Genomic DNA, 5,893 nt, shown 5'->3' on the forward strand with positions numbered 1-5,893 from the left:
AGTTCGGAGAACTGGCAAATACCACCTCTGATTGGAGATTCTACAGTATCCTTCCCCTGCCATGCCCACCAAGCCACGTCCACAAAACCGGTAGTAAAGAAATTTGAATCCCACCACTGCACAGATCATATTTCAATCTGTAGAACATACTTCATATAGAATGAAAGACCTGCAAATCCAGCTGAAAGTTTAAAACAATGTAAAAATGTGGCAGAAGAATTATCGAGATCAGGCAACTTTTTAATATGCCACAGTGAACATTATTTTGATAAGAGCAGAGTGTGACAAAAATTCTGACATTCTGGGTAAATAAATGGAAGATTGGAAGTATGGGATAAACACACGTTTATAGTGAAGGGATTGGAGCATAAACAGAGTGTAATACAGTGTAATCTTTGATTTCCTTGCTGAACTGAGATGAGCTCCATTGTTAACTTGTGCTGAGCTGGGAAATGAGCCAACTGCAGAAACAAAAATTTCTAGGTTAACTGCCAACCTTAGCCTAGCAAAGTAACTACTTGAGAAATGCAGAATGCATCTATCTGCTTGCTGTAACTAACTTAGAATGTCTTCTTCCCAGTAATTTAAAATGTGAGAAACAAAGCTTTGGCTAAAATGTATTTCTTTCCAATCCATCTAAGTAAGGTTCCTTTGTTTGTAGAAATGCTGAGAAAATTTCATGAGCTTTGCTTGATATGAAATGTTTCCATAGCAATGACTGTCTTTGTTAGCTGTGTAATCTATAAAAGTTCAAGAAAAAGTTTTTGGGCACACCTGCTTTTCTCTCTCTGCCTTGTGTTTAAGGTGGGAGAGTGAAAGGTCGCCCAATTTTTGCTTTCTGATCAGAAAATAAAGCTGATTATCAGTAGCCTCGTGTTCAGAGTTTCACTGGATTTATTAGATTCTGAGCTGCACTCAAAAAAACTTTACAATAGTATGGTGTTTGAATAATTAGCAATGTAACCTTTTTAGAAATTTAAAAGGAAAAATTGAAAGGTGAAAATGGAAATGTAGAAAAATTAAATGCGTGCACTTTTTCTTTATCAAATGCGTTAATTTATAAAGTGTTTTAATTTTTTAAAATGGAATTACAAACTGTTGAACCCCAAGGATGTAACATCTCATGTTTACCTGCTTTGGAAGAATATGGGGAGGAAAACAAAACAAAATCATCAACTCTGTAGTAAAACAAAGAAAAATATACAGTATATTTTAGATTTTTCCACCAATACCGAAAGCATACCTACCGAAAGCACTACTTTTCAGAATAAAGCTGGACATGTTTTGCATTGATTTGCCCAGTTTGTCATTAATAACTTCTATTTTGATTCTGATAATTTTCGGGGACTCCGTAAACCAAAACTTGGTTTGAGTACCATATTTGCCTTTTACAAAATTATTTCTAGACCATTTTTCACATCTTGAACATTTTACATTACTTAAAAATAAGATATTAGGAAATTTTCATAATTTTTAAATTTTTCAGAGAAAAAAATAAAATTATTTAAAGAAAAAACATGGGTTATGTTTCCATGTCTTTGATGAGTCCAGAAGTAAATCTCAACAAGAAGTAAATTGTAGACTAGGCAGCAATTTAGCACCATGTCTACATTATTTCACTTTGCAACTTTTTAAAAACTGCTGAAGAACATTGAACATTCCGTTTCAGAATCATTTTTAACTGACAGTACAAGAAGTCATTTTGAGAACTCAAACTTCCACAGGCATGTCTGCCTTCTTAGCAGATGGTAATTTCATACTGATAATTGTTTTGAGTTTTTGGTATGTTAATTAATGACTAGCATTTCTGTCTGGCTTTTGGGGGAAGGAGTATCTTAAATTTGCCAGAATAGATTTTTTAAAATTCCTGTAAAAGTTTCAGACATTTTTTTCTGTTGCCAAAATTAACACTGGAGTTAGATAACCAATATAAATAAATAAACTTCTACTTATCTACCTTCCTCCCACCTATACTGATACTTCAATTAATTTTCCTAATATATATTTTGAGAATCAATAAAGACCATACAATCCTACAGTCCGTAAAATATTTCAGGTGTCAAATTGCTTCCAGAATGTAGCACTTCGATTTTCAGAAACAGGAATGATAAAGCTGGACTCCAGAGCATGATTGAGAATTAATTACTGGCTTAATTTAAGCTTCTGACCATAAAACCTAATCCCCTTGTAGATCATTTTCAAGCTTCAGGGGTGTGGATTCTGTCTGGCTTATCAGATGCCCCTATGGATTGAAATGACAAAGTGAAGGCAATGCTAAAACAGAAAATAGTTATAGACTCTCTGCAAATGTAACCACTGAAAACTGGATGTACAAACCCCAGACATATTTAGAGTATCCCTTATAGCAGGAGTCCTCAGCCCCCAATCCTGTCTATCGAGTGGCAGCAGTGCATGGTATGCCAGAAACTGGGCCACGCAAACAAGCAAAGCCCCATCCATGGGATACATGCAGCACGTGAAATCGCCCTCTCCAGTCGATAAAAAAGTCTTTCTTCATGGAACCAGTCCTTGATTTCCAAAAGGTTGGGGGCCACTGCCTTATAATATAGTGTAATATTGTAGAGCTTTTAATGTCCTTCCCTCAATAATCTAAAGAAAGACAGAAAATTGCCCCAAACAGTGGACTGGATTAATTTTAATAGAATGGTCCATATGCACTTAGTAAGGGTTATGTTAGTTTCTTTGAATGTTTTAATTTTATTTGTTTATGCAATAATTGCAGGCCACCCTGGTCACTTAAGACTCTGGATTGTGAATTACAAAGCAAAATATGAATAATTGTACCCAAATCAAAACATGATATTCAACGGTGGGATTCAAATAATTTAACAACCAGTTCTCTGCCCTAATGATTTCTTCCAACAACCAGTTCATCAAACTGCTCAGAAAGTTAACAACTAGTTCTTTTGAACTGGTGCGAACTGGCTGAATCCCACCACTGATTACATTACTGTACATGAGGAACATCCATAACAAACAGTTTGAGCTAAACACACGGTGGAACAGTATGGCTCTAACTACATTGGAAAATGTAAAGTAGGAGGGGGCTGTCCAGAGAGTTCTGCTGTCTATTGCAAGCATGAACTGGAGTTTTGTTCAGTAACTAAAAGAAACTTGAACCTGGGTATTTTAACATACCTGTCAGCAAATTAAGGTGACTTCTATCTACAGAACTCTTTCTACATTAAATGTATTTCTAAAACAGAATGGAGAACCTGTGGTCTGCTATGTGTTCATTTATTCAACTGTGGCATTACAATGCCTACCAAGCTTAACAAGTATGACTAATAGTGAGGAATCCTAAGAGTTGTAGTAGCAATATGTGGAGGTTACTAATTACCCAATTTTTTTCCCCAAGCAACTGAAATACATACAAAAAAGAATATATGTTAAGTGCCACTTATTAAACTAGATGCCCTGCAGAGACATTTCTTTGGAAAGATGAGAAAGAGAAATGTACAATACATTTACCAAAATCTTATTAGAAAGGGTCAGATAGTACAAAGTTTGCAAAGCCTCACAGAACATAGTTTAAAAATCAGCTGAAAAGAATGGTCCCTTCCTTAGTCACCCTATTACTTCCGAACTTTCTTGTAAAATTAGTCACAGTGGAAAGAATGGCTTAGAAGTCAAGATAGGAACAGGAATGGTACGCGTTTGGAGTGTAGTTTTTTTATAAGCAAATAAGGAGGTCTAGTAAATATCTTAAGGAGGACGGAACAGAGAATGCTTACAAGTTTTATTACAGATTTTTATTCATATGCAGGATTCACATTTATCAAATAATTTCCTCTATAGGGAAATGGAAACTTCTAGGCTCTATTCCAGCAAGTTTTTGCTTTAAACAAAATTGGAAACAAACTTCTGTTTGGAGTAGAGTCAGATTCAATTAACAAAATAAAAAGCTTGATTGCTTCCAAGCTTAATTAAGAAAAACACAAGCAGATGGATAAACGTGCAGATTTTACTCTAATGGGGGAAGCAAAGTGCTGCCGCCCAAAACTTCTGATAATTCAAAATTACAAAATATATGCATTCTAACTTTTGTTTCCTTGAAAACAATTGAGGGAGATCTAAAGAACATAATCTGCATAGCGTTTTCATGAACTGAACACTTTATTATGGTAACTTCCCAGAACAGCAAGACACTCTATATTTCAGTCAGCCCTTAATGTTTCATCAACTTTTGTGAAGTTTCTTTGTTCCATAAATGGGGATAATTATTTAGTCAAAAGTCTAAAGAGGCAAGTGCAAATTTTAGAAGATGTGGATGGTCTGCAGAGTTCCATTCCTATTCTTGTTTGGATGGTGGCATCAATACTATCAGTGATACTCACCAGCAATCCATTACCCATTCTGTATCACTCCAAAAATCTGTAATTCCTGATTGTCAAAATATTGTAGTTTTATCATTTTTTAAATTAGTTCCACCTCTTAAAAATATTTTCAATATTTTGTGATCTCAGTAGAAAAACATTTCTTCTGTATATATAGATCTTAGTATCAAGGAATTAGAGGAATAAAAAAATAATTTCCAGTCATTATGTCCTTGTTACTTTACTTTCTCTGATAACAGGCAACTTCTTTGCTATTTTACCTTTCAATGGCCTTCTCCCTGTGAAATAAGCGCCAACTCAATCTGAAAATAACAAGTGCACAGCTGCCATGCAAGCTGTTATTCAGTTTTATATTAAGCCTTTTAACCAAAGGGATGTACTCCATCAAAGAATATCCTTTCAAAGAAGCTAAGGTTTCCATAGCGAGCAGAGAGTGAATCAAAAGCAGCTGTTCAAATAATTCCAAGCACCTTCAAACAGCAGCTGAAATCCTATGTGTGGAGGTATTTTTTAACCTCTTTATTGTTCCCACAAACTAGAGGGCATTAAGTCTGCCCTTTTTATGCAGTGTTATAGTTTTGATCCAGAACCATTGTTCCTCTGTAGTTCAACACAGAGGAAAAATATACAGGCTCAACCCAGGTGCCTATCTCTTTCTCTGTGGCTAACAACTACATGTGAACGTATCTATATCTAAAACTAACCAGAGATTTTAGTAAAAAAATTATGGGTAAAAGGGTTAAATTCCTCTCCTTGATACCTCATCTGTGAAGCATAGCCACTAGGAGGTGGTAAAACATTGCCCAGCATATATTGGAAGCACTATCCTATATCCAAGGTATGCTTTTCTCAGAAGCAATGTAGCAGTCTTTGGTTGGGAGAATTTCTAGGCTCTGGTTTTTGTCTCTTGTAATAGTGCAACCAAGATATGCTGTGGTCTATATCTTCTTTATTCTAGGTATCGTGTCTACAAGAAGGCATCTTAGATCAGCGAAATAGCTGGAAAGTGTTTAAATCTGCCAGTTGAACAGCTTCAGAATCATCATCATTGCCTTTAAATGAAAATGGAAAATCAATGATGGAATTTGACATTCCCTTTTTTTCAATAGAACAGAACAAAATTATTGCCACTGATCACTGTTTTCATGTTTGGGAGGCAGGTTTTTTTTAAATTCTTGTATAGAGCAAATCAGAAAATGTGTGCAAAACCTAAATCACACATTTGGTTGTAGAAGTTAGCTTTCCACATGACAGTACTTATTCTCAGATCTGGGGCTATGATCAGTTTTCCAATTAGTCTAATCTAGTCTGATAGTAGCAATAAAAGTACCAAGCTACAACATTTTATTCAGAAGCTAAGTTCTCCTTGGAAGTAATTCTTTTGTTTTTAATTAACTTTGCCTCTGTTCTTACCTACTACCAAATAAATCCAGACCTCTTGGAGAATTTGTAGTAGTTACCAAACAAAAATAGCAAGTTGCTTCAAATACTGAAAGAAAATAGACAGGAAAAAAGGTTTCACAGACCAGTGCCTA

The sequence above is a fragment of the Pseudonaja textilis genome, chromosome 4 (genome assembly GCF_049901715.1).
Source record: "Pseudonaja textilis isolate UNSWEBS1 chromosome 4, rPseTex1.2, whole genome shotgun sequence".
Taxonomy (NCBI): domain Eukaryota; kingdom Metazoa; phylum Chordata; class Lepidosauria; order Squamata; family Elapidae; genus Pseudonaja; species Pseudonaja textilis.